This window comes from Ursus americanus, chromosome 12 (assembly GCF_024610735.1).
Source record: "Ursus americanus isolate L20-20 chromosome 12, mUrsAme1.1.p, whole genome shotgun sequence".
Taxonomy (NCBI): Eukaryota; Metazoa; Chordata; class Mammalia; order Carnivora; family Ursidae; genus Ursus; species Ursus americanus.
Window position 1 is genome coordinate 46,367,217 of NC_142138.1, and position 20,813 is coordinate 46,388,029.

The 20,813-nt window shown below is 38.2% G+C and overlaps 1 protein-coding gene across 32 annotated transcripts in view; it reads left to right on the top strand.

Moving 5' to 3' along the window:
- The window catches only part of RWDD3 (RWD domain containing 3), a 64,183-nt gene extending 44,153 nt beyond the window's left edge, over positions 1-20,030 (top strand). For 29 of the 32 annotated variants that reach the window (XR_015726325.1, XR_015726326.1, XR_015726333.1 and 26 more), the window contains one exon: positions 344-20,030. The gene's annotated coding sequence lies outside the window, so the exon portion shown is untranslated. The remainder of the gene's footprint in view (positions 1-343) is intronic. The other 3 variants (XR_015726328.1, XR_015726327.1, XR_006780364.2) reach the window with 3 other exon arrangements.
- Positions 20,031-20,813: the final 783 nt, after the last annotated feature.

Here is a 20,813-nt window from a genome sequence, read left to right on the forward strand (position 1 = left end):
TCTTCCTCAGAGCTCTATTTTCAGGAGCAGGTCAAGGTTCAGGTGTGTTACCCATGTGGCCAGATGATAGCAGTGACTGTGTGGTGCTAATGTTACCAACTTCTCATTTATTCTCCTACTTTCCTCCTTCCAGGCTCCTGGAAGCTATGGACTGTTTATTTTATTTGCTGTTAATTTCCCAAGCACATATTATACTGTTTGACATAGTAGGCATTTGGAAAATATTTAATGAATGAATGATAGTTTAGGAGGAAATAATTTTTTTTGCCCCGTTTGAGTAAATCTGGGTTTTAAAATCATTTTGTTGTTGTTGTTTTAAAGATTTTATTTGTTTATTTGACAGAGAGAGAAAGAGAGAGGCAGCGCGCGAGAGAACACAAGCAGGGGGAGTGGGAGAGGGAGAAGCAGGCTTCCCGCTGAGCAGGGAGCCTGATGCGGGGCTCCATCCCAGAATGCTGGGATCATGACCTGAGCAGAAGGCAGACGCTTAATGACTGAGCCACCCAGGCGCCCCTGAAATAATTTTTTAAAGTGAAAGAAAAATCTGGTCACATTCTGAAGAGTTTATTGCATTATAAAATGTATTTACAAGGCATTAGTAATGTTTATAGGAACTAATATTAACCAGTTTATTGTCCAGCAGCTCAGTTTATCGGGTAACTGTAGACTCTCATAACTGATTTTTAAAAAGCATTGTTATCATTAAACAAAGAGAACTGGAATTCTCCAAAGGCAAATATAGCTGCAGAGAGATAAGAAAATTAGATTAAGGAAAGAGATTACCATGTGTGCTGGGAGCGTGTATAAGTGTGTGGATGTGTTTTTGTGTGTGTCTCTGTGTGTGAAGAGACCCAGCCCGCATGAGAGAGTCTTTAGAGCTGTAAGTTGCCTTGGAGATTATTTTTCAATTTAATTTAACAAGTATTGAAACTGAAGCACAAAGAGGTTAAATGATCAGTGACCTCCTAATTGCTAAATCCAATAAAGCCTTCCTGGACCTTATCTTACTCGACCATGCTCCTGCATTTATGTTGTTTACCTTTTACTTTTTCTGAAAGTCTGTGCATGTGCTGTTTGTGCCACCCAGAATGCCTTCCTTTCCTGTTCCTTTCTATCTCTGCCCCTACCCTTCCTCCAGAAGAACCCATCTTTCACACCCACCTGGTCTCCATCCTTCAAGTAGAGCTTTGCTCTAGTTCCATGTTTATCAATTTTTTTTTATCCTTGCTGTCCCTAAGTAGCCTTTTTAGACATTAAAAAAAAAATCTCCTCATTCTCTCCTCCACCAAACTCTGGTGTAATTTTAGAACCACGGATATACTATAGATCAGTTTATGTACTCTAGCTTTTTGCAGGGCAACAAACCATTATAATATCTAAGCTATTCCCACCTCCAAGAACCAATTTCACCTCTCTGGGGGTTGGATCACCCCTGCTGAGAATGCACACTCTTGTAGAATTCAAATGTCGCCAGACTGTGGATTCAAAAGAGGTTGCGAAGGGCACCAACTTCTAGCCATTTTGCTCACAGAAATTCCAGTCTTTCCTATTGGATTTCTTCCCTCTGCCAACTTTTCAGGAGTGTTTACCTGTTTCGTATAAAAGTAGGTTTTGTTCTGTCTGCCTGTTTCTACCTGTGGGGGAACTGGGAGCATAGTCACTACGTTAAGGATGGACTGGAAAAGAATTGTTCTCCATTTTGTCTTTGGTCAGCATGGTCAAGCCCAGTGAAATGCGGCTGGTGGGCAGTGAGAACGTTCTTGTTGCTGCCACAACTGCCCACTGGGCAGGAAGATGGTCACCCTCACGGCTCTTGCTGCTGGCAGCAGGTGCTTGTGTTTACTAGCCTTTGCCCAGGTCTCTGGTTGAGTAATTGCCCAGCCAAGTGTGCTTTTTGGTGATATTAACTCTTTCAATTCCCATCTTACACAATTGTTTTCTCTAGGGTGCATCTGAGACGCCAGGTCAACTGTGCAACTTCCCGAGTATCCCACAGTCTCTCTGTCCTCCATGCTTGGCCCATGCTGTTCCATCACCCTGGAATTTTCTTCTCCTTTTTAACTAGATAACTGTACTCTCAGTTACCATATTACAATATCATTCTTTTCAGGAAGCTCCTCAAATGCTCCTCCACGGTCTACGTGTGGATACCTTTCCGGCAAGCTCCCACGGTATCCTGTATTCCTAGAGTTATTATATACAGACTGCTCATTTTTCTGTATATCCCATGATCATTTAGCCTCCTTACATGCAGAAAGCATGAGGGTTATGAGGTTTAGCAAATGAAAATACAAGATGCTCAGTTAAATTTGATTTTCAAATAAACAACAAATATTTTTTTAGTATAATTAAGTCCCATAATTGAATATTTGCATATGGGGCATACATATTTGAATCTGGGACATACGTATACTAAGAATTATTCATTATTTATATGCCATTAACTGGCCATTCTGTATTTTACCTGGCAATCCTAAGAACATGTCATGTGTTTTACTATATTCCTGGAGCCTAGCACAGTTCCAATCATCTAGGAGACACTCTGTAAATCCTTACGTAGTGGATGAATTTATTTTAGAAGCTGTGATAGAGCAGTGAACAAAACAAACGTCTTTGCCTTCTTGGAGGTTATATTCTAGTGGGTGTATATAAATAATAAATAAATAAGTTAAAATACATAGCGTGTCAGTGTTGGTAAGAGCTATGGAGGAAAATGAAGCAGAAAAGGGGATATAACATGTCTAACATAGGACTGATTTTTCTTCTTGTCAAACTTGCTGTATGTTCATTCTTTCTCATTTCAGCTGATGGCAACTCCATTCTTACAGTTGTTTAGATCAAACCCCTGGAAAGTCATCCTTCCTCTTTCTGTTATACCCCTCATCCAATCTGTTAGGAAATCTTATGTGTTCTACCTTCAGAAAACATCCAGAATCTGACCACTTGTTACCATCTCTACTAAAAAGTCATTGGTCCAAGCCACCATCAGCCCTCACCTGGATTACTGCAATAGCATCTGGGATGGCATCACTTCTGCCCTTGTCTCTGTATGCCCCATTTTCAACACAGTAATAGAAAGAGATTTTTAAAAATGTAACTCAGATCATGTCATTCCTTTCTTCAAAACATTCCAATGCCCCCCTATTTTCCTCATTTTAAAAGGCAGAGTCCTTAAAATGATCTCTGGCTTTTGCACTTGTTCTCCCTGCTGTGAACACTCTTCTCCCTATATCTTTTCAAAGTTTTGTTCAGATGTCATTCCTCTCAATAAAGCTTACTCCAAACACCCTTTTTATAATTCAATTTAAACTCCTTTCGCATGCCCTCTGAACAGTCTGACAAACGTTCCTTGGCCTGCCCCAGTTTTATTTCCAAACCTCCAACACACTGTATAATTAAAGTATCTATGCTTATTGTCTATCTCTTCCTTCTAGAATCTAGGCCACATGAAGGCAAGAATTTTTGTTTTGTTTACTCATTTGTCCTAAGCACCTAAGTACCTGGCTCACTTTGGCACTGGATAAATATCTGGTGAATTGAACTGCAAAGAGATTGGAAGTTGTTGGTAGTGGAAGGAATTGCAATGATAATGGTCAGGGATGAAGGTGATATTTGTGCAGAGATCTGGAGAAGTGAGGGAATGAGCCATGGGAATCTGGGTGAAGAAATATCCAGGCACATGGAATAATGAGTACAAATGTCACAGGGCAGGAATGTGCCTGTCATGTTTGCAAAGGGCAGGGAGGCAGTAAGGCTAGAGCAGAGTGGTCAAGACGTGGGGGGTAGGCGGTGAAGTAGGAGACGGGATGGCAGTCCAGATGATGGAGAGACATAGTTGTGACCATTATTTGACTTTTATTGTGAGTGACAGGTGAAGTCAGTTGGGCAGTTTTGTGGAGAGTGGTGACATAATGTGATTCAGCCTTAACAGCTTACCCTAATGACTGTGTTGACAATCAGCTATAGGGAGCAAGGGTAGAAGAAGGAAGACCAGATACGGAATGGAAATGAATCAAGAAAGAGATGATATTGGTTTATACAGGGTTAGCAGCTGGAGGTAGTGAGAAATGACCAGATTCTGGATAAATTTTGAGTTGAAGCTGACAGGAAATGTTGATGATCTGGATGTGAGGTGTGAGAAAAAGGAGAGTCAGGAGTAATTTCTGATTATTTTTTTAAGTAAAACTTTCCTTGCAGGATAATCATGCATACAGAAACATGCCCAAATCGTAAGTGTAGAGCATGTTGAATTTTTCTCAAAGGGACAATACTCATGTAATCACCTCCTTCAGCAAGATAAAAACATGACCAGCCCCTGCTATGCTGCTTCTCAGCCATCGTCCCTCCTCGAATAACTATCATCACTGGTTTTTTCCCACTAAGCACAGCTTAACCTGTGTTCACAAGTTTTGATGTCAGGTTTTCATTATCGTTCAGTTCAAAATATTTTCTAACTTCTATTCTGACTTCTTTCACCGATTTCTAATATTTGGTGGATGTTCTAGTTTTTATTTGGTTACTGACTTCTTGCTTAATTCCACTGGTTCCAAGAATACATTAATGGTTTCAATACTTGAAATGTTGGGGGACTTAGGAAGTCATTTTATGGCCCAGGATGTGGTCAGTTTTGGTAAATGTTTCACATTCCCTTATTAGATGGAGAATCCTGTATCTGTCAATTAAATTAAGTTTATTAATATATTATTTAGCCTGATGTTCAGTGAGTAATTTTTCAAAGTTTGTTGAAGCCTCCTACTATAATTGTGGACTTGTCTCTTTCTATATTTAGTTCTGTTCATTTTTTATTTACTTTTTGAGAGACTGAATTTAAAATTGTCATATCTTTCTAGTAGGTTAACTTTTTTTTACTATTTAAAAAGTTCTTTTATTGTCAAATAAATCATACACACAAAAGAAAGATAATGTATATAGTTTAAAGAATAATAGAAAAATAAGAGTCTGTGAATGCACAACACAGCTTAAAGATACCGCTGTTCTCATTTACGTTCCTGCCTAGTTCTCTCTCATACTACTATCCTGGATTTTTTTCCTAAAGATTTATTTATTTATTTGAGAGAGAGTGAGCGCGCGCGAGAGAGAACATGTGAGTGGTGAGTTGGGTGGAGGGGCAGAGGGATAGAATCTTCAAGTAGACTCCCCACTGACTGCCAAGCCCGACTTGGGCTTCCATCTCACAACCCATGAGATCATGACCTGAGCTGAAACCAAGAGTCAGCACTCAACCGACTGAGCCACCCAGTCATCCGTATCCTGGATTTTTTGTTAATTGCTCTTGCTGTTATAAAGTCTTAACATAATTATAAACATCCCTAAATTATTGTTTAGTTTTATCATTTTTTCATCTCCACATCTGCAGATTAACTTTTAAATATCATTATGAAATGTCCCTTTTTATGTTTAGTGATAGTGCTTACATATCTCTCCACTCTTTCTCTGCAATTTCAGATGTGCTTATTTAGCAATGTACAGTTGAATTTTTATTTTTTCATTTACTTGAACAAACTTTACCTTCCAGTTGAAGTATTTAGTCCATTTACATTTAATATAAGTAATGTAAGGATGTATTTGGGATTATATTTACAGGCTATAACAGCATGCATCTTTACTTAATAGAGTCTAATACAAATTACCACTTCTCAGACAACACTAGGATTTAATAACATATTAATTCCATTTATCTCCTTTGGCTATGAGAGTTATTGCTCTCATGCATCTTAATCATGTATTTTAAACTTCATAGTATATTATTATTGTTTTGTAGTCAATAGTCATTTATATTTATACTCATATTTACCTTTCTATTTCTCTTCATTCCTTCCTGAATTTCTGTCTTTCCATCTGGGATCATGTTCCTCCTGTCTAAAATCCCCTTTAGTATTTCTTTTAGTATGAGTCTGCTGACAACAAATGCTCTTTTTTTTTTTTTTTATGCCTTTATATCTGAAGGATGTTTTTAGTGTGTATAAACTACCAAGTTATGGGGCGCCTGGGTGGCTCAGTCGTTAAGCATCTGCCTTCGGCTCAGGGTGTGATCCTGGCGTTCTGGGATCGAGCCCCACATCAGGCTCCTCCGCTATGAGCCTGCTTCTTCCTCTCCCACGCCCCCTGCTTGTGTTCCCTCTCTCACTGGCTGTCTCTCTCTCTCTCAAATAAATAGATAAAATCTTTAAAAAAAAAAAAACTACTAAGTTGTCAACATTTCTTTCAGCACTTAAGATGCATTCTGTTTTCTTCTGTCTTCCAAGGTCTCTGTTCAGAGCTTAGTTGTCATTGTTGTAGCTCCTTTGAAGGTAATATACTTTTTCATCTGGTTGTTCTTGTGGCTTAGTTTTTGTCTTTGCCATTTGGCAGTTTTACTATGATGTGACTAGTAGCTTATTTATCTTGCTTGGAGTTTGATATCTTTCATCTCTTTTAGAAAATTCTCAGGCATTATGTCTTCAACATTGCTTTGGCCCCCATTCCCTCTGGAACACACCTCTGGATATCCAGTTACATTTACACTACACTTTTGCCATCATTCATGTGTCTCTCGCACTGTTTTCTATATTTCCATTCTTTTTTTTTTTCCTTTGTTTTTTGGGCTGAATATTTTCTACTGAGCTATCCTACAGTACTAATTCTCTTTTCACCTGTGTTTAATCGGCTCGTAAACCCTTCTGTTGACATCTTGATTTTAATTATTGTATCTTTCAGTTCTAGAATTTCCACTTGGTTCTTTTTTAATGGATTCCATTTTTTCTAGTGAAGCTATCTTGTCATCTGGTTTTGAATATATTTATCCATGTTTGATAACTTTAATATCTGAATTATCTGTGGCCCTTTTTCTATTGTCTTTCTTTTTCTTTTTTCTGATTTCTTGGTATGTTGGCTAATATTTTATTGAGTGCCAGAAATTTTGTATGAAAAATTGTAAAGGCTCTGGATGGTGCTATTTTTCTCTAGAGAAGGTTAACTTTATACAATGGTAGGCAGCTGGAATAAGAGCAGAGCAACTCAGTCCAATCAGTGTATGACTGAAAAGAATTGGTTTTCAAAATTTGTAAGGTTCTAGAGTCATCTGCTTAGGTTCAACTTGTAGGCTGGGTAATCTTGGACAGTACTGAATGTTTCTATTCATCACTTTTTTCATTGATATTACAGGGAAAATAATAGTACTTTCCTCACAGGGTAGTTGAGAAAAAATTAAATGAGCTCATATATGAAAAGTACTTGGATTAGTACAATAGTAAGTGGTCAGTAAGTGTTTGTTAGTGTAGCTATTAAGTATTGCCCTGGTTAAACCAACATCCAAGGCCAAAATCTTCTCCTTCCATTCCTGCATTTAACAAATATTAATTGGAATGGCTACTGATGGAACTCAATATGTGGAGAAAGATTAGACCTTGTTAGAGGAGAGGATCAGGAAATAGGGTGGAAATGTAAAACACTTAAAACAGTTGCTATATGGATAATAGAGTCAAAGATATAATGTAAGCATCTCAGTGCTGGTCCATTGTTATTCCAGATAATTTCCTATATATAATTCAGTTAGTTCCCATAACGCTAAGTGGAGTTTCAAGGTGTAAGTCTTCCACTGTGGAGGTGATTTTAAAGACTGGTCAAGTTCCTATTTGCTCTCTCTGAAGCGGGAGGAGTGGTTAGAGCAAGTGAGCCTCAGGAAGAAGGAGTAAATAGTTTCTAACATTCTCCCCATTCTATCTCCTGGGCTTTGTTTTACTTCCTTTTGGAGTGGTGCATTCTTGATGCAGGCTCCAAGAAAGATGTTCTATCAACAGTGAATTAGACATAATTTCATTAGAGAATTTCCCAACTAATGTTTCTTCTTCACTCTTATAAGAATCATCCTAGTAGGATCATTCTAGTTTGATCGGATTCAAGGTACATGATTATGCCACAGACACTGTACATGAAAGCAATCTGTGTTTTGACTGGTGATAAATTGATAATCACCTAGCTGGCTCAGCCAGTCCACGGAGAGGCAGTTAATATTGTGAAACTTCAATAAAGTCGGCTGTCAATGCGATAGATATTACAGGTGAACTCCTTGATCTCTCATTGTAATCCTTTGAATCTCTGTTATCCATCACTCTATAATACATTTGTTTAGGAGGAAAATAAGCTTCTAAAATCTCACCATCAAAGTAAGTCTCCACAATAACATTTCTAAATCTGACATACAAGTCTCAACAATACTGTCAGAACACTATTTAGTGAGGTGATGTAAATTTACAGAAGGATGGCAAGAGATTGAAAACTGTTCCCCTTTGTTTTCTTGGACAATAAAAAAGTTTTAGAAGCATATCCTTTTCCACTCCCCTTACCAACCAGTCCTTTGAGTAACAGGTCTTGGTATTAAGCTTCTGAAATTTTCCGACTGCTAAGTGTTAAGTGGTACAAAGAGTAAGAATTAGATTACAAAAGGTACAGCTTTATTCTTATGAATGGAAGCAAAACTCTGAAGAAGCAAGTAATATCGACAGATGTTTTTTATTTAGGAAAAAGGATTACATTCTTTTTTGTTTTAGTTATCTTGTATACTTGGTTTCATTGTCAAAATGAGTTATCACCTCAGTAATTCTTCTCAGAGAACTTTTATCCCACAAAGGCCAACACTCAAGAGTAAAACCAGTCGTGGCTCCACTTAGTATTTCTAGGGTGTTACCTTTTGTGAGGAAGACATTTACTCTTCTCATGGTATATTTTGAATTTATATGAACATTCTAATGAATGATCTTATTGTATGCAGTTCAGTCTCCGGAGGAAAGAATTTTCTTCTGTTTAATCTCAGGAAATAGGATCAGCTCTGCCAAAGTATTATAGAGCCCAAGGAAACACTTCCTGTATTTAAATTAAGCAGCTTTAAAATTGCTTAAGGGGGTCTTAGTAATTAGAATTCCAGTGAAGAAAGCTTGGGAAGGCTTCAGAATGCTGTATCTGAATCCACTTCTCTTCCACTCCTGGTGGGAATTTTGAAGGGATTTCACATCGTTTCCCTAGGTCAATTACAGACCTACTTTCCCCAATAATTTTGGAATTCATTATTCTCAAATATCAAATACACAAAGGAAAATATGGTCTTTAAGCTATGGCATGAGACACAGTAAGTGAATCAAAGGATTCTTATAGTTTCAAAAAAAGTTTGGTTTTTGCCATCCTTATTCAGAATAGGCTGGGAGAAGCATGGAATCGAAAGCTTCTGAGGACACGGACTTCACGACAGCAAGCACCTTGAGGACAGGGATATGTATCGTAACTGTTCTCAGAGCAACGTGCATGATATTTTTTGCACGATTTACGCTCAACAAATGTGTGATTAAATCTACTGGTTTCTATTGCTTGGAAAAATACTTCTCACTTAGGCATTCTAGAGCAGCCTGATTGTTTTGAAAGAGATGGATCGTGTCAGAATGTGTTTCAAGCAATCTGTAGTGTGTTTTACTTGTAGTTGATCTCTTGTGCCGGTTGGACCTTCCTGCTGTCCGTAGAATGTTGCTACCTAACAGGATGTCTGCTGGCTTTTGAACCTATCATAACTAAATTAAATTAAAGGGCTGGAAAGCAAGGAAGGCAAGCATAAGATTAATTTTTTTTTTTACATATGGTACATTATTATTTCCAAAAAGAAAATTATATCTAACATTGTAATTAAAGCAGAATTTCACAGACTTATTGGAGGCATCGTGTAATATTTTTAATCATAGTAATAAGCAGTAAGTTGAAATGCTCAGAAAAGAAATAGTAATAATAGCTAATATTTGTTGACTACTTAGATGAGCCATATTCTTAATCTTTAGGAGCAGAGCCTTCCAGAGCTGGGTCACATTTTCCATTTTTTTAATTCAACAAGGTGGCCACTGTATTTTAGTCTCAACTTAATTTCTTTCAGTCCTAGGTACGTGGGGCTATGTTCATTTTCATAGTCATGGTAAAGGTTTTAGATCTTTTAATAGCATTTCATCAGATGCTTCTAAGGACCTGACAGAAAATTCTGCACCCCATTTACCTTGTGTCTTAAGCCACATTCAGTTCTCCATTCTGGGACATCTTCAGTCATTGGACTCTGAGGAATTTCAAGAGCTCACCAAGGCACTTCATTTTGTTAAATGCTCCCAGTGAGCCTTCATGTGGTATGTGGAATTTCATTAATTTGGAACTCAATGTCATTGCATTCAGACAAGGCCAGTCTAGAGGGCAGAATTTTGGAGGAATTCACAGAAAGGAGGATGCTGGAATACCCAAAGGAGGAACATAGAGGTAATATACCGATATTGTTATTTACCACACAGAAGATGAGCTTCAAAGGATTTTTAAACCATTTTAAACCTCTTGGTATAAAAAAAAGCTGATAGAGAAATAAATTTATTGGATTTGGGAAAGACATATGGCACCTGCATCATGACACGCAGTGACAAAGTTGTGAGCAGATAAACAGAGAGCAGAAGAACTCACTCTCTTTCTCTCTCTGCGGCTGGTGCATAGTAAGCTTCCAATTAACTTTTGTTGAGGGGATAAAAGAAATTGCTGTGAAGTAAGATCTCTTAGGATACTAGACCAAAATACTAAAAGCAGGATCATCTCAAAAGAACGTTAACTCTGGATTTCCTTGTGCAAATGAGGAGGACAGTGTGAGGGGCAGTGGGGACAAGTGATAAAATGCTTGCTCCCTCAAGATTCGGTGTGTCCATTCACTAACACACCTTACAGTGTAAAGGAGGCTGGTGTAAGCAGGGACCTGTGGAGCCAATAAGCTTTTGTTTGATTTTTAAAACTTTTTTATTTGCTTCTTTGCCTCATCCCGTCAACCATACTGCTATGTGAGAGTAGGAGGGTGGGAAAAACTTAGACGAGTCACTTGACTTGGATTTTTCATCTCTAAGGAAATGGGGTTATAACAGGTGAGACTTGATGTCTTTGTGAGCTATTATCTTGGATTTTTTTCTTTCTTTCCCCTTCTCTCTTACTTGTAACTCATCTCCATTCGGTTTTATTTATTTTTTATTTATATTGTATAGGCTCACCCCAAAATTATAAAATGTCTAGGAGAATATACTTATGTTTGTCTTTGCCTTTTGCTATTTGATTAGAGCCCAGGCACTGTGAGGTTACACCATTAACTTGTAAATTTCTATCTGATGGAAAAAATAATCTCAAAGATTTAATTAATTACCCTGAGGACGTTAACCAGCTTTGTACTTAACCTAGCAGTTTTATTCTATCTTTCCTTTATTAGATTGCCTGTAAACCCTAATTCCTCAAGTGCTCTTTGTTTTTATTTATTTCTTATTTTTAGTCAAGTATAATTAACACAGTGTTATATTAGTTTCAGGTGTACGATATAATGATTTGACAATTCTATACATATCTCAGTGCTCATTAAGATAAGTGTACTCTTAATGCCCTTTATGTACTAATTGGGCTGTATGTTTGTTGGTATACCCAGAGTTTCTGATTTTAAGACTTTACCTGCAAATGAAAAGAGCGCAGAAAGAAAATGAGAGATTGATTGAGGTGGGGTGGTGATGTATAAAGGGGCAGCTGAAGAAAGACTGATTCCCTGGTCCCTTATTTTAAGGAATTTAATAAGATGAAGAATGGAATCCCCAACAGGAGAGAAATCCACAGAAATGGATTTCTTTCCATAGTTAAGATGTTATATGATGTTCCTGGAAAGACCTGTGCAGGTCCATGCTCTGGCAGTCCCCAAGCAGGAGGGCTTCCCCTAGCTGCCCCCTGTTCCCCACCCTGACTCACACACCTGACAGAGCGGCAGCCCACTATTCCCTTCTAGAAGTCTTGGGACAAGATTCTCAAGATGGAGTGGTCTTTGAGAGAGAGATATCAACATGCTGTCATAGCCCCGCAGCTTACATTTGTCTCTCTCTCTATTAATTCTCTAGGTTGAACAGGGATCTGCTTTTCCTTGTTTTAGGAATTACCCTATTGGGACAAATAGCTGTTCAGTAATATGATGGGGAAGAAGGGTTATCAAGTTTATTGGTCTGAATTCTCACTTTTTGAAAGCAATCTATCCTGCAATTGCTTCAGATATCGGTTCTAAGTTTCATAAAGTTAAGCTCATTGAGTTTCGGGGCATTATTTCCAGTGAGCCCTGGACTGTGTATGGAACACAGTAACATGTATGTAACATCTGAAAAGTCATTACTTAAAAAATTATGAATAGCAATTGTATGTTAGGAGCTTCATGGATTTTTTTAAAATGTATTTTCAAAAATTAGATTAAAAAAACATAAATCAGCTCTATCTTCCAGTGAATTAGGAAAGCCATAATACTGTTTACTTGGGGCTAAAATAATCCCCAGTATACCTATCTAGTTCTTGGGTCATACTGCATCCAGTCTCGGTGGAATACTAGGGGGCTTCAGAGCTCTACCGAAGAATCACAGACTGCAACCAGGGATGCGAACAGAAATGCTCAGGTGGTCTCCATGAAAGCAGTCTTGGACGTGGAAGATGCCCAATAAACATTTACTGAAAGACTGAGGAAATTGCTGAGAGCATGGTGGAGGAGGGGAGGTTTCTGGCAACTTTATAAAGCATAGCAAAAGTAAACCGTTATCTCATGCAGCAAACCACAGCACAGAGGGACTGAGGCAGGTGAACCAGGTGCCGTAGGTCTAACTCAGGCCCTGCTCCAGACTTGTGTCTGTGGGCGAGATATTTTAACTTCTGTGAGCCTCAGTTGCCTCTCTGTAAAAGGAAGTGGTTTCCTAACCATGGTTTTCCTTTTTCAAACTCAATTTTCTGGAGAATTCTAATACACACTATAGGAAGAGTAGACCCTCTTGGCTTGACTCAAGGAAGGCAGACCTTAGCCCTGCGTGCTGTGCCACGCCCTTGACCCACTCAGCACATGGTTTGAAAGGGGTTGGACTTCATCTGTGAGGTCGTTTGCGGGTGGTGTTAATAACCAGGGTTACAAGCAGCTGCCCGGAGGCCAGGGGAGGGCAGTCGAGGACATATTTTGAGAAGTCCTACTTTAGAGTGTCATCTCCCCTCAACCCTGTTCTGGCCCCTGTGGTCTCTAAGTGAGTTGATGGCATCGCAATCTGTTGTCTCCTACACCTAAACCCCGGGAATTATCCAAGACCGCCCCCTCAGTGCCCATATCCACTAAGTCACCAACTGCTCTCGGTTTTCATCTGTGAACATTTCTGAAACCAACCATTTCTTCTCCAACTCCACTACCACCCCCAGCATTAGGCCTTTATCCTCTTTCTCTTGGACAATCACAAAAAACCCTGACCAGTCTTTCGACCTTCAGTCTCAGTCCATCCCCATCTGTGCCACTCCTTAACAGAAGTCTTTTCATTGCTCCTCGTGGCCTAAAGGACAATCCCAATCTCCTTGGGAGGGCAGATGGCCTCTCCATGACCGGCCCGACCCACCTCCCCAGCCTCTACTCACGTGTGCCCTCTCGTACTTTATGCTCTGGCAGGATCAAGTGGCCCAGAGTTCTTCAGATATACCGGGTCCTGTTACACCTTCACCCTTGGGTCCCGGTGATTCTTCTCCCATCTTGCCCTCTACCTTTCTTTTCTGTAGCTCCTTTATAGTCTTTCCTTAAGACTTGTGCCAGTGTTATCCCTACAGAAGGCCAGCTAAGGGCCCCACTATGTCTGTTAGGACTCTGCTTGCTGCTACCACATTATATTAAAATTATCCAGATAGATATAGTTCCTCCACTACATTGTAACTCACTGGAGACCAGTATTATTTCTTTTTATACCTCTTATTCCCCCGTGTCAAGTACAGTGCCCATGAGCGTCTCAGTAAGCAGCCTGTCATGGGATTATCTCTGGTCTCAACACATCAGCTCACTGATTCAGTTTCCCGTGAGATTAGTCAAGAGACGTAAGTGAACTTAGGGGCAAGGAAAGGGCTAATGTAAAGTGTAATACTTTCAAAAAAAAAAAAAACTTTTTCATATAAATGCTATTCTAGTATTTATCATAAAGCTATTTAGAGCCTTAAAAGTTCTATTTGCTTTTCATTTTAATAAACTGCATCATTTAAGAAGAGAAAAGTCAAAATACACAAGTGAAAAATGGTGAGTAAATTTATTCAAGTAAACCTTTGGGTATTTTGAGTAAATTGCCAATAGTTCCTTTGTCTTAGCGTCAGACTCATGGAGGGTGAGTGCCTCCTGTGTCCCCCAACCCTGGCATACTTGAGGATCAGGAAAGCACGCTTCTTCAGTATATAATTCTCTCTTTCCTTGTCTAGGACGAAGGCCACCTCTAGCCTATATGGCACCTTCGTGTGAATGGGGAAAAAGCAACTCCTCTGTAGTGATGCAGCCCCAAGGGCACAGGGTTTAGCAACAGAACCAGGACTTTGTGCTCAGGCAAAGGTGACTGCCCTCTCGGCAGATGGCCCCATAGGATGGGAAGCTGGATGGGAGCGCCTCCGCCAGGTGCCTGTAGGAAGGGCACAGACTGACCGCGCCTAAAGCAAAGAGCTGCACATTTCCTCCTTGTCCTCAATGATAATCTGTGGCTGCCAACTAAGCAGGGAGGGCATAGTTGTCTCCCTGAAGAGCATTGTGGTAGGTTTTCTTGTTAAGTCTAGCTTGCCGTTCTGATGGGGCTGGATAGTGGCGTTCCGTGGTGCTTTCTGAGCTGTGACCCAGAGAAAGCCCTTCTTTGCATAGAATTGTCATTTTGTATAGCTCATTTTGCTAAGTGACAAAGCTGATTCTGTCACAACATGAGCCAAACAAAATGGTGATCACTGGCTCACGCGTGAGGGATCTCTTCGTTTCCACACACCCTGTGGTAAGCATTATTCACGAGCAGTTAATTATTGGTCTTCATGCATAAAATGAATGTGACATTTGAGACATGTTTATTGTTTGTTACATTTTGCTACTGAAATTGGCCAAAATTACCATCACAAAGCACAGCTTTTGTACATCCGGGGTTGTATTCTGATCTCTGACCAGTGGGAACAACATGCAGTTGTGATATACACACGGACAGACTTTTCTTTTTATTGACAGGAGGGATGGAGTTTCTTGAACAACTGCTCAGGCTGAAACAACTGCTGAGTTCCACCAGGGGCTGCTGTTGAACTTCTAAAAAAAAATCATATTTTGGAGAAGAAGGGGGTGGTGGTGGATGGGGAGGAAGGGATTGGGGGGGAAGAGGAATAGAAAAAAAATCTTGGAAGAAAACCTGACATTTCTGTCTAAGGTGGAGGAGCATGCTTTGCTGATGCCACATGTGGAATGTTTCGGAAGTGTCAGTAATAAATACTTCTATCAGAAATCTTCTCATTCTATATCTCTGCATATTATACCCCAAGGAGAGTCATACAAAGACATCGCTGTCAGGGTCTAATTTTGGATCTGAAAACTATGGCGGTTGTCAGGCATCATTTCCCATGTGTGATATTTATCTCCTCTCACAAACAAACTGAGTGCAGGGTTTTTAATTAATTTCCAAGTGTCTCCCATGATAATTTCCCCCTAATATATTAATACGATGATTTAAACCTTCATTCAGAGGCAGACTTTTGGTTGGAAATCACTAAAGGCTTAGATGGTGTTTAGTATTATCAATAAGTTACACGTTCGTTGGTTGCAGGGAATCAATAAAGTTGCCTTTTCCTCATTTTTATTTTTAGAGGCATCAGTGGGATTGTATCTCTTTTAAGTACATTAAGGAAATCATGAGTGAGCTGATTTTGTTATTTTTCTTCTCGTGATTGGAGGCAGTTCTTGGGCTGCTTCTCTTACTGCTTGTGGTGGAGTTACTTTAAGAAAAGTTCTTGATTTGATGAGAAGAGAGTGAATTTTCTTCTGTAAAGTATTCCCTTCAGAGAAACTTGATTTTTTTTTTTTAAATAAAGGAACCAGAAATAGACCATGGAAAGGGGCATATCCCTGAAATGTGCAAATCAATTGGGGACAGCAAGTGGATTCACCTCTTCTTTCCCTGCCCAATCTCTCTTTCAATAAAAAATGTGGAATAAAAAGCATAATATCGTAAAAATACTAAGGACAGGAGGAGGATGGAATTATAACGCATGTTTCTTAAATAGCATATTTTTAAAAGAAATGAAAATAAAAAATGTATGTCTTCCATAGGAAGTCACATTTGGTAGAATTTTATTTATTTCTTGGCAATGCTTATATCTTTATTATTATCATACTCTTAGCTAAAAGGTTGGTTGCCCTAAATTTCATCAAGATTTTTTTCTCAATTCACCTTTAAGATATTCGATTACTGGGGTGACAGGGCAGTCCTTGAAGAAATATTTATCTTTCTCTGAAAAGGACATTCAAACACCATTGGAAAATCATGACACTAAAAGGTCAATTCCTAAAGTCTTATATGAGGCTTCTAATTATTGGCAATCAAAATAAATTCTTGGAAATGCACGAAACTCCTTCTTATAGGACTGAGCTTACATTTGTTACTTTTTTCTGTATGAGGATTTCTTTCTTTCCTTCTCTCTCCCAACTCCCAGCACCCGCTATACAAACGCTTTCCCTGGGTCCCTTAGGAAAATTTAATAAACAAATATGTATCTAGTGAGAAAGGAATTTTTTTAAGGTTCAATTGCTCTGTTAATAATTTGTATTTTCTTTCCTGCCTTGCTGTTTCTATGTAAGCACCACAAAAATCAACCTTTTAAACACAGATTGATTCTGACAGTTTTTATTTTACGTGATTTTCAAGAATTGGTATAGAAATGCCTCTTAATTGAAATAGTTCTCCTTTTTGGCTTTTATTTTATTGTCCTTTACTTCTTGACATCTTGTACATTAAATCAGAGGCTGTTTTAGAGACATGAAATGACAGCTTTTTCAGAGCCCGACTCTGGATCCTGATAGATCTGCACTTCTCAAAGCAGACAGGCTGCTCTCCACAGCCTCCGAGAAGCTTCCTGCGCGATGGGCACGTCACCTGGAAACACAACCATAAACTGCAGGTTAATCACCAAAGACCGACTCGTGTCAATTCCCCACTGCCCTGCTTCCCATGTTAGAGGAATAAAGCCAAGAACTATTTTTTCTCTCCGTTATTTAATTTAACAGAATCTGGGCTCAACTTTAGTTGGAGATGATATTTCCTCTCCACCACAATGGAAAGGCTACTCACGTAATTTAGTAGTGTGTTGTAAAGAAAAAGCAAAGCGTCCTCATGGAATATTTTCCCCGATTGCACCTTCCTGTGATGAGAGAACACATAAAGTGAATGAGATGTGACACAGGCAGGAACAGAGAACCCATTTGTTACACTGAAATTCCGAGAAAAATGCTATTTGTGTTACTATGATGTTTTGGAGTTAGAAAAGGGTTATTTGGGAAAAAATGTGTATTTATATCAGAGTCAGGAGGAATAAAAATGAGACGAGATACAAAAATATGATAGCACAGGAAAGCACAGCTCCACAGACCAGACCAGCCCTCGTTCAAGGTAGCAGGCAAACACCGTATCGCGGGAACACTGCAAGATGAGCACTGTGGATTTGTTTTGCAGTTCTACCTAACTCTTTGTAACTTTACAATGTAAGATTCAGAAATTGGAGCCAATTACCCTAATATGTGGTGGTTTGGTGGGAGCATGTTCTACATCAGACAGTTAAAAGGTTTTATTGCTATTAGGAGCATGTTAATGCCCTTGATAATGTCTCTACTTGCTTTGTAATGTCTCTTGTTGAAGTATAGAATTCTTTTATCTTCTTATTACATTATGCAAAAACTTGAATTGAAAAGATATTTGCAGGAACATTTAAAGTAGTGCATCAATCAGCTTCAAAGAAGAGAAAATGTTCTCGGAATAGCTTATAAAAGGATAACTGTCAGTTTTATTTTGGATGAACAAAGGCGGCAACGTAAAAAGCACTTTATTGTAAAAGCATACTGTGCAATTCAATAAATATGCCATATAAATATAAAAGAGAAGAAAGTTCATAATTATCTGATGACTTAAATGTAATTTAAGTAATACTTTTAAAATGCATCTAACAGTGAAGTACTCTTTTTCTTTTGGGTTCCGAGTTCTAGCCTCTAAGCCCCCATTAGGTGATAACTTAAATCTCTCTCTCTCTCTCTCTCTCTCTGTCTGATAACGTAAGGACTTGAATGGATTAGTCATGGTCCTGTTTTTAATATATCTCAGAATGATACAGAAAGGAGTGTGTGTGTGGAAAGCATTAGCAAAAATTTTAACAACCACTTAATGGTGCAAGCTTTTCAAAATGATTTGTTCTTGTCTGCACGGTATTCAATTGTTTCTCATCCTGTCATTGCTGCTATAAGACAATTTTGAATTTGAATGTAACTGTATTGTCACTTGAAATAGCATTTCCAATGTTTTGGGTTTGTTAGGGAAATCTATTAGCATTGTAATTGTTGGACTTTCTAAATCAGGAGTGCTTTGTTACTTTGTTACTTTTTACAGAAGGATACTTGCACCCTTCCTTATATCTAGAATATATATATATATATATATATATATATATATATATACATGTATATGTGTATATACACACACACGCACAATTTTAGAAAGTTGACTTTTAACTGTAAATGCTAAATATATAACCTTATTTTCAAATGTGTTTCCCAGGTAATAAACTTTAGCCTGATAAATGCTGCAGAGATGACTCTTTTGGACAAGGTTTAAAAATCTACAATGTGAACTGTCTATTAAAGAAAGTCTTCAGATCCAGCACATGGAAAATATATGTAAATTTTCAGAATAGGAAAAAAACATCTCCAGAACTCAGTTTTTCTGTAATTTATGTTTCTACACATATCTATATGCATCTAGGGCCAGACAGTTAGCTCCCTGCACATAGAAGGCACTTGACAAATATTTGTTGATTAAAGTTAAAATATAAAAAGAAAAATATCCCAATCAGCAAAAATCTGTCTTCTGTTTTGTAACCTGACAAAAGGATGCTAATCTCTTATTAAATATAGGAATAGACATTTTTCTCAGACTCAGGCCTTTTTAAGATTCAAAAAAACTTATTTTGAAGTCAAGTAACCAGGCTAATTCACTCCCCCACACCGTTGTCGCTTGTAAAATTATATTAATGTTTGTAACATGTCTAAGAAATAATCTTCATTTATTTTAAAACTGTAAATACGGCACCTTGTAATAAAAAAATCAATTCATAACTTTATTTGTAACATCAGTTTGCTAGCGACTGATTTCTCATCACTATTGTACATGACGCCTAATTCATTAAAATAATGTTCTCATTTCAGTGGGTTTCATCCACACCCTGCAGAAAACAGTCCCCACTCTGCTGCTACTCTCTGATATACCCCAATTTCTCATCCCTCCTTTCTTTCGGCCTGTTTGGGAACACTCTCATTTTGAAAGTACAAGGAAAATTATCTCATAAAAGAAATTTAATAACAACAGAACTTCTGAGATTTCAAAAACGTAGAATTCTTAAGTTATTGAACTATGGGAAAAGCTGTAATTTATAACCAGCAAGTTAGTATGTTGTACACATCTGTGTACTGTTTCAGAAAATAAAGGTTGTTACTATAGCAACTGCCACATAATATGGAACATACGTTATTTGTGAGATGCCAGGCTTCATGTTAAAAAAAAAACAACAACTCCCTCCTCATGGCTGCTCACTGATGTTTCAAGGATTTGAAACACCTTTTCCTTTACTATTGTAAGGGATTCTCATTTTAATATTCTGTTATTTTAAATATTTTTCTTATTTTCAGTTTCCTATACTTTAGGAGTTTGTTGGCTAAATTAATAAGTTTGCTTAGTACTGCCAGATTTGGTGACCACTATTGAGACATTCTCTCCATTTTATTTTGATTTTTAAGGAATTCTAGTTAATGTTTTAGGTAGAGCAATAGGTGTGTAGCAAGGACACATAGAGCTACTGCAAATGCACAGGTGATATGCCTAGTGACATTTTATTTGGGCTGGCCTTTTCAGGGTTTTGTAATTCTGTATTGTACAACCACTGTGGTATTTGACCCCCTTTTTAAAAAATAAAAATGTCACAAAGTATGTATCTACTTTATGGATATCATATTTCATCTGAAAATGTGTATGTCATACTTAATTTCATTTGAAACAATTGTTTAGACAGCACTGATCATTTTATGGTAACAAAACTTAACTCCTTTGTGAAGGGTAGATTTCCAATTTTTCTTGGTAAGTGGTGTGTCAAAGAACAAGAAAGTTGACCAGAAATTCTGAAATATCAGTTTTGGGAGAGATCCTTTAAGTTTTATAGTTCATAAAAGGAACAAGGTAATAATGTAAAAAGGGGGCTCCTTTGATATGGCTGGACAAGGCGTCAGGATGTCCAACTGCTTAGAAGTAAGAGTCTGAAAACAACTTGACACTTAGAAGCACGGTTTTTGACCCTTGTTGGGTCCACTTTGTGGCAGAGACTTTTGATACAGTTGTGTGTGATACGACTGAATTTCTTGTGCATGGTGACTTTTTAGTCCACATTTGATACGTAATTATGATCATTGACATATTTTGTCAGCTTAGAGGTTCTTGGGGGGTAGTGTCTGAGTTTCCCTTTGCACCAGAGGGGATGCTGGGTACTAGCTCTCCTTAGAGACAACTACCACTAAATCTTCAGAATGTTCTGTGCCATCAAAATATACTATATCAACCCTAAAAACAAAACACTTCTGGTGAAAATGGCAGAATGAATAATACCTTTCCTTTTTTCGGAAAAAAAAATTGATAGTTTAATCAATAAACATGTAGTAACCATCTACCATGTGCCAGGCACCGTTTGGGGGATATAGAGAT